The sequence below is a fragment of the Phoca vitulina genome, unplaced genomic scaffold (assembly GCF_004348235.1).
Source record: "Phoca vitulina isolate PV1807 unplaced genomic scaffold, GSC_HSeal_1.0 scaffold5, whole genome shotgun sequence".
Lineage (NCBI taxonomy): Eukaryota > Metazoa > Chordata > Mammalia > Carnivora > Phocidae > Phoca > Phoca vitulina.
The window spans coordinates 40,598,205-40,608,082 of NW_022589708.1; positions in this window are offsets into that span (position 1 = coordinate 40,598,205).

A 9,878-nucleotide genomic window follows, 5' to 3' on the forward strand; every position below is an offset into this window, starting at 1 on the left:
AAAAACAAAAAAATATAGCATACATCTCTCTTATAGCTTATATTAGTCTGGGTTCTCCAGAATAAGAGAACCGCTAGGAGATATACATATATATATCATATATACCTATATACATATACATATATATGATATATATCTCATATATATACAATATATATCTAATATATATAAATCTAATAATATATATATCAAGTGTGTGTATGTGTGTGTGTGTATATATATATATATATATATATATATATATATATATAATGTCTAATGTCTCAGCTTAAAGACAGTCATGCAGGGGCGCCTGAATGGCTCAGTCAGGTGAGTGTCTGCCTTTGGCTCAGGTCATGGCCCCAGGGTCCTGAGATCGAGCCCCGTGTCAGGCTCCCTGCTTAGCAGAGAGCCTGCTTCTCCCTCTCCCTCTTACTTTCCCCCTGCTTGTGCTCTGTCACTCTCTCTCTGTCAAATAAATAAATAAAATCTTTACAAAAGAAAAAAAAAAGAAGACAGGCAAAGAGAGAAAATTCTTTCTTACTTAGCTTTTTATTCTATTTAGGTTTTCAAAGGATCAGATGAGGCCTACCCATATTGGGGAGGGCAATCTGCTTTCCTCAGTCTACAGAGTCAAATATTAATCTCATCCAGAAACACCCTCACAGACACACCCAGAAAAATGTTTGATCAAATGTCAGGCACCCTGTGGCTCATTAATATTGACACAAAAAATTAACCACAATGTAACTTCAGAGCTAACATATAAACTGAATAAATCAGTATATTCATGGAATTCCAAAGGCCAATTGTTGGGTGCCTGGGTTGCTCAGTCAGTTAAGTTTCCAATTCTTGGTTTCAGCTCAAATCATGATCTCAGGGTCATGGGATCGAGCCCCAGGACAGGCCCCCCACTCAGTGGAGAGTCTGCTTGATACTCTCCCTCTTCCTCTGCCCCTCCCCCATGCACATTCGCTCTCTCTCAGATAAATAAAATTAAAAAATAAAAAAAATTGAGAGGTTTTGTCTTTTTAATTAAAATATCTATGTAGCTTATAGATGTATCTTGTAAAGCTTATATAAAATATCTATATAGCTTATAGATATATCTTATAAAGCAAATAAGAAAAGATACAGAGAGTTGGTTTTCTTAACATTCATGCTATTTTAGGCTGGAAATGTATTTTTTTACATTAATGGAAATACATTTTCCAAAATAAATATGCAAAACACATTATTCATGGTATGTAGTAGAATTAATTTACTTTTATATTATATAGTGAATTACAAGTTGAACTTTAGAAATATTTTATTAAAAATACAACTTAATGAAATTAAAGTGCATACTGCTCACATGCGCATTCTATTGAAATTATTTAAGGTCAACAAAATAAGAACCAGAAATTCTCTTTCAGGTTTCACAATTGGAAGGCTAGCACAATCTAAACAAGTAAGTTCTCAGTAGACTGAATGGACACTGGAGACATTAAGGCTTAAAAGAAAATCCACCCTAAGTATTCACATTGCATTGCCCAAGAAAACAATATATGAATCAACAGTGGAAACAACGGAAATTGAGTCTGACACCAAAGAACTTAAAATATGAGATCCACACCTCGAAGGGGGTGAGAACCAAAGTATGGCAAGGGGACTAGGTGTCCAGCACAAAATGTTCATAGTTTCTCCAAAATCCAGATATCACATTAGAAGAATATAAAGAGTAATGCAGAAATAAAGAAATCTGAAAGACTGGATTAATTTTGAGGTGACTAAAGTAAACCAGAAACGATCAATTGTGTTGAAGTCCCAGACTGCTCTCTCATTCTACAAATATTGCTCAAATGTCCTACCACGTCCTTGGGAGACTATGAAGAAACTGCTTACAATTAAGTAGGAGAAAGTAGAAAATTTAGAAAACCCCTTGTTGGGACTAAATTTTAAACTCTACCATACCTTACACAGAAACCTTGTGGCCTATTATTTCTGTCATCCCCTGCATTATAACCAGCAACAAATAATTATTTACTTGATCTAATGAAGTAGTTCATTATATGTTAATTAATATAAATATAAATATAAATAATATACTTCATTATATGAAGGGCTTTTAAAGTTATGAGCTCATGATACAGGTTTTAATATATTATTTAACAATTCAGATCATTTTTCAGACAAATAATATGAACTTAGAAAAAAACAGGTCTTTAAGAATAATTAAAGTAATTTTGCATGTCTCAATTTACTTGAAATTGATAGTGAATCAGAGATGGAAAAATATGTAAAGCCAATGAAAATATAATTGCTTAAGGGCTTTTAAAGTTATGCTATACATTTTTCAATTACAAGATGTGTTTACAACATGCCCAATAGTGGAACTGAGCTCAGAATATATACTGCAAATTGTCTAAGAACTTGTAAACAAGGTTTATTAGTATAAGACAGTGCAAAAAATTAGAAGTAACCTACTGGGGACAAAGCAAGGATTAGTGCTGTCTTAGTCTTATTTAATATCCTAATTGTTGTTAGAAGAGAGTAAATGCAAAGTCAGGAAACTCACAGATGGTGCTAAAAGAGAAGGTAGAGGAAATGCTAAGGACAATGAAGTAAAGAAAGAAGTTAAGAGAACAGAAATGTGAGAAAAATTTTTATAAGATAAGATGAAATAGGGAGACTATTTCTTTAACTTCAACATTACAATAATAAAAATACAAGACATGTAATATATTCAAAATACAGCTTGAAGAAAGTTCAGAAACTTAAAATCCTTTATGAAGAACATTTTCAAATGGATTTGGCAGAGTGAGGAGGAGAGGTGCAAGGCTGAAACATTGGCAGACCAGATACTTGGGAAAAAAACCAATTTGTTACATATACTATATTAACTCAATATAAAGATCTCCCTAAGTGTTACCGGAAGGGGGGGGGGGGGTGGTCCAAAATATAAAGGGTTATATTGAAATGTAGCGTTTCTGATGTAAAGTTGTATGTCATCTATTTGTGACTAAGACCCAGATAAATGATTGAAATCCCACTTTTAAGATTCTAACAAAGAATTACTTTGAGATAACTGATTAGTAAGTGTGGAAAAGCATGAGCTCAGGAGACAGATCAGGTCAAGATTCCTTACTCCATCATTCATCAGCCATGTGAATTAAGCAAGTTACTTGAACTCTTTGACTTGTGGTTCTCTCATATGTAAATAGAGCTAGTACGCCCAAATTAAAAATCTCTAATAGTTAAGAGAATTAGTGTATGTATAGAAGATAGAGTATAGGTGGTTGTGAGAAATGAGAATAATATATGTAAAGCACCTAGAACAGGACTTAACACTCTATAAGCACAGCATTTATTTGCTATTGTTTATACTATTCCATGACCTCAATATTGCTTTGAAATATATACAATGTATAAAAGTTTTTTTGGTTTTCTTTTTTTTTTTCTTGGTAAGAATCCCTATTTGGAAGCATAGTACATAATAGGTAAAATGAATTTGTTTAAGTAACATTCTGTCATAACATTTGCCTGTTGCTGTACTATTTTATAATTTTTCAGTGTGCAGAATATATAAAACATGCAAAGATTATTCTGTACTTAAGCTTTGAGATTATAAAAAATTAAGAAGTTATATTAGTCTGAAGTCATTGTTATCAACAAACAGCTTTACTGTTTATAGTTCAATAAAATCTGGTTTTATTGTGTTATACATGATTATCCTAAGTAAAAGAGTCAAAGGGAAGAAATAATTAAAAGAGTCTCAAAGTTCTAAAACATTGGAATAATTGTGGACTACAGTTTTTAGAACCAATGTCCTAGATCTGCATTCTGCATAGACAGCTAATGATAGTCACCCAGGACTCTAAAAACAGATTAACCTACCTCTTCCTTGGAAATTCTGAATATCTAGGACAGAAAGAGAGTTTTCTTGGCTCTGTCAGGCTTCAGAGGTGATTCTTATCATCAGTCAAATTTGGGAAACTGGCTTAAACCACTCCAAGGTTTCAAGTTTGTGTCTTTCTGTGTTTCAAGAAAGATCAATTGTTCCTTTTCTAAATGTGTCAAAACAAAATTTTGTAAATATTAAATACATAATACTCATTCAAATACATATAAGCACGTGGTAAAGTTCTGTTTAACTAAGTGAAGAGACTGGCAGGATGATAATGTGGTTCAAAAGAGGATGCAAAAGAAAGAAAGCCTGAAGTAAAATTGCTAAATTAGATACAATCTGGCTAATGTCCTATAGTATAATACAACCATCACTTTTTGCATTGCCTTGTCTTCTAGACAGAAATTAGTTACATATTTAAAAGCCTAAAAATTCTTTTCATCTTTTCACTTTGCTGCTCATTATATGTAACTTCCCAGAACTATAAAATGCCAAAATATCTGGAACCTGTTTAATTATGAATAGTGTCAGAGTTACATGCCCCTTAGAGACAGAGGTGGGCCTCTAATGTCTCAAAGATATTGAAAGATATTGAAAAGATTGCCATTAATGTTTTGCTTCATTTCTAAATTTTGGGTGATTTTTCTTAACAATCAATAAGGTTACATAAATCATGTATTTGCTTTTTTTATATTTACATATATATGTGTAAAATATATATATATATATATTTTAACTCAAGTAATACATGTATAGCCTCATAAGTTGAAAAATAACTTTTTGTTTGTTTTGATTTTTAAGAGGCTCTGGGACCAAAATGTTAGTTGAAAACTGACTGTATTTATGGCTTATCTAACCCAAACACAGTTCCAATGATAAAATCTGGTACTCATTTGCATTGTTTAATGGAACGAGTTTACTTGATTAGAACCCTCTGACTGTTAATTCTTAGAGAAAGGAAGCTAATGATAAATGCATCAAGTAAAAACAAATCCTCTAATTTCAGAACTGGGGGAGTTTACCATGGATAAATCTCATATTAAAGATTAAAATAGTTTTAAGTAAATTATCTTTACTATGGGGAATCATTAACCAAAAATTTCATAGCAATAAATACTTCTATCCATGCTTTTTTTACTAAGTATGTTGGTGGTTACTTCAAAATCATCTTAGCTAAAGCCATTGTTTCATTCACATGACATTCAGATATAATAAATTTATTTCAACTGACTTAAACTAACATATCCTCAGTTTGATAGCATTTTAACAAATATATAAATATTATGTCCTCTTGGAGATATCATGAATATAGAAATAGTAAAATAGTTGAGTAACTGGTCTTAGTACACTTCTCAAAAGATAACAGAAGATGGTTATCAACTTCTTTTTTATGTAAGTCTATGCATACCATTACTCCATCTATTTTAATTACAGAAAAATGTCAGTATTAATATTAATGTTTAATAATATTTAAAAATGAGAATCTAAAAACATTCTCCTACCAATAAATATAAGTGTAGGATTCAAATCTAAGTTAGTTTAGGCTTAAATATTGCATATGATTCATGCATATGAACCTAACAGATTACCACAAATAATATATAAGGTAGTTAAGAAAAAATACCAAATATTCTACTTAATTGTTATATTTGTACTTGCATACTTACCCCCTTATATTTTTCTATAATAACATTGTGAGATAATAGAAAGAAACATATATCTATATGAATATTGGTCTATGCCCCTGGTTCCTGGCACACAGCTCCTAAAACCCTTGTAATCCCATCAGTGATAAGACCACTAGGAACATCTTTCGTTGTAATATTTGATCTGTGACCCTGGCTTCTGACGCAGAGCTGCTAAATCCCTTGGAATCTCCTGAGTGATGGCACTGTCTTTTGTTCTAATGAGTTGACTCCTGGTGGGCTCTTGGATGGGGGCGGGTCACCAAAAAGATCAAGTCATGATTAAAAGCTCGGAATTTTTAGCCCCATTTCCCATTCTCCAGAGAGCAGAGAGGGGTTGAAAACAGAGTTAATGACTGATCATATCTGTGTGATGAAGCCTCCACAAAAAACAAACAAACAAAAAAAAAGAGTACAGGGTTTGGAGACCTTCTGGTTTGGTGAATGCCTGCAGGTGCAAGGAGAGTGGCAGCTCAGAGAGCGTGGCAACTCCATGCTTTTTCCCATATACTTGGTCCTATACAACTCTTCCATCTGGATTTTATCTGCATCCTTTATCATATCCTTTTATAATAACTGTTAAGCAGTAAGCAAATTGTTTTCCTGACCTAAGTGAGCCACCCAATGTAAATTAATTGAACCCAAGGAGGGAGTTGTGAGAACCTTCAATGTATACCCAATCAATCAGTAGCCCTTCATGTGTGGGATCTGATGCTATTGCTGGGTGGATAGCGGCAGAACCGAGTTAAATTATTAGACACCTAGCTGGTTATCACAGAATTGTTTGGTGTGAGAAGAACTACCACACATCTCATGTCAGAAGTGTTGTAAGAGTAGTAGTGGTGTGAGAGTAAAGGAGAAACACAGGAGAAGTGTAGGTTTTCTAAATAAATCCTAATTCCATAATGTCAGTTAAGGAGGGATTTTAAAGGAAATTTGGCATGGAAATATGATTACAGCATTAAATATCTACATGTTTCAAAATTATACTCTTTTTTAAATAGAAAGGTATATATACACATGCAGTATGTGTGCTTTCTTACATACATATACTTAAGTATATATATTCATTGTATGTGTATATTACATAAAGTATAAGCAAACATTTCCTTTCTTTTTTAAAGAGATAATGCAGAATATATTCAACTCAATGTGATTTATGTGATATTTAAGTATATTTATTTTGTTTCATAATTTTCTGTTTAGTGTCCTGATTTCCACCATCATTTATGTATCAGTGACTACTATTACACTCCTCTTTTCAGTTGTTGTTTCTAATGTGTGATGACCTGAGATTATAGAGAGCAGTATCATCAGAACATGATATAAGTTTTACTACAGGCCTTGGAATATTAGGTTTTCAATAAATAACAAATGTATGAATTAATACTAAATTTGAAAATGTCCGGGTTTGTGTTAGGTATTAATATTAAGCAAAGGGCTATCTTATGGCTTGTATTCTGGAAGTTAACCTTTGCTTTAGTCTGAACCTAAAGTAAACATGTATAACAATAGTTGGTTTATCTCTACGTGTGGTAGCTTAGATTACTTTTGAAGAGATATTTTTCACTCATAAGGAAAAATGTAAATGCACATATTATCCCACATTTCACCCTCTGAGGTTGATTTTGATCAAGGCCAACTTCAGGAAAAGTTTGGTTCTCTAGGGAATCCTCAGAGCTGTCTCCAGATTCCCAGAATAGAAGAGAACGGCTTCTGGCAGTGATGGAAATAAATAGCCAGTACCATAGTACAAGCAGCACATTCTTAGACTAGGCTTCATTCCAGTCCTATGAGGCATGCATCATGCCTATTTTGAGTTCCTTATAATCTTATGATCACTTTGCCTTTGATATGTAAAACAAACCAAACAACTCTCTGTTAAAAGCATGCACCTTTTTTTTCCTTTTTCTGTTGCTGAAAATAATTGTGCAACGTGTGAGGATGCTCACAATGTCAATTTGTAGAATGGAAGGATGTTTGGGACAGAAGATATGATGATTACTTCTTTAGATGGACAGATGTCATTTCTATTTGAACTAGATACCTCAGATGTGCTATGGTTTGGAGGAAGCATTTAGTAGGGAGCTACATACCACAGAAGCCAAGCTGAGTGATAAACACTAAAACATTTATTTAATAACTCAAAACCTTATTTTTGGCTAGTAAGTTCCCTTTGAGCATTCTCTGTGGGTCCACTCTTTATCTTTATGAGATCCTGTAGTCCAATTTCATTAATGAATTTTATTTCAGATTTACTCACATATGGTCCAATGAGGTAATAGACAATATATAATTAGCATATATAGGGACATTTTTATCTTGCTTAATTTTATTAAAGTATCACTGCATATTGCATTATCAAAATCAGCACAGTTCTTTGCAAGAGAGCCATTTGTGTTCCTAGTTTGTTTTTTTATTCCCCTGTGGGGGGGAGCACGATTCAATTTAACAAATGTATACTAAGAAACCTCTATCTGCAAAGTAAAACTATGGATTATAGAACATATATTTTTTAAATAAAGGTTAACATATAAATATTTTAACCATTAGGGCGCCTGGGTGGCTCAGTTGGTTAAGCGACTGCCTTCGGCTCAGGTCATGATCCTGGAGTCCCTGGATCGAGTCCCACATCGGGCTCCCTGCTCGGCAGGGAGTCTGCTTCTCCCTCTGACCCTCCCCCCTCTCATGTACTCGCTCTCTCTCATTCTCTCTCTCTCAAATAAATAAATAAAATCTTTAAAAAAATATTTTAATCATTATTCTTGCAAGCCAAATTTTATACATTAATTTACTAGCACAACCATCACTTACAAGTCAAATACTACATTCTTATTTCTCACCTTGGGAGAGAGAATATGAATAAATCATACTTCTTGCTTAAAAAAAAAAAATATATATATATATATATATATATATATATAATTAGTTTAGGAGATAAACATATAAACAAATATTTGCCCCTTGAAATAATAAGTGCCGTGCTACAACCAGGAAGTACAGAGGAGGAACAGCCAAAAGTAATAAGATTTTAGAGTAATAAGGCAATCTAAATACATTAAAAATCTCTTATGCTAAAAACCTAAAAATTATAAATTAAATGAAACCTATATCTCTATTATATAAAATAAATAAATACAGAATATATGTGCATATGTGCAGATGATGCATAACTTAGCTGTTTAGATATAAAGTAAAAATTTTCAGAGACTAAAATGTATAATGGAGCCAAACTCCAGAAAAGTAAGCAAATATAAGTGGCTTCTGTAGGGGAACAGGCTAATCTATTATTCCAGGGCTTACTAATGGGAACGGAGAGGAAAAAAAAAACAAAACAAACAAAACAGACAAACAAAAGGCCCACAGAACAAAGAAATAAAATCTAGGACCAACTAGTTTCTGCCCAGAATTACCTTAAAAACCCTGCATAGCTCTTGGCCATGTCCATAGTAGATAAACTTGAAAGATGCTACTCTTACAGAGAGAAATAGGGAAATACATAATACCTACCTCTACTCTTGGTAAAAGGGCAAAATCTCCCCTGAACTTATCCCCTGAATTACATCCAATGTTGTTGGACCTCCAGTTGCCTTGTAGAAACAAATGGTATTCCTCTCTATTGCTACACACCTTTAACCCAGGACTCAATTCTTTCAGGAAAAAAAATTCTAAGGAACATGAACTCATAATTCATCTAAAAACACCAATCAGAGAGAAAGGAACACTTACATACAAAGAGATGACAGTAAAAATTGACTCCCCACCATTAATAGTGGAAGACAGAAAACGGTGATGAAAGAAAGTGCTGAGAAAAAAATAAATGGCAACCTGTAACTACATATTAAGAGATTATTTCTTTCTTTTATTTTTAGCAAAATATATCCTTATTATCAATTAATTTTTCTTAAAAGAACTCCCATATCATATGGAAAAATGAAAATGATACCAAAAAACAGTTCTGACAAAAAAAGCATGATGAGAAAAGAAAATAGTGTAAGTAAAAAAAGTCCATAGAAAATAAAATATAATAATATTTAATTTGATATTTTGGGAACAGAATGATAAAACTAAAGAGCAATAGTATCCAATTAGGAAAGGAATGTTTAAAAATGTTAAAGTCTTCTAAGCTCCTTTATAAGTGTATTGAGTAATTTTATTAAAAGAATGTTTAATTTTATTTTGATGAATAATTAAGCTTTGAAATCGTTTCTCTAATCTCCACACATTTAGGAAATTCGAAAATATCATTTTGTTATTGATTTCTTAGTATTTCCTCATAGTATCCAATTTGTTTAAATCCATGAAATGGGATCTTTATGCCAGAAATT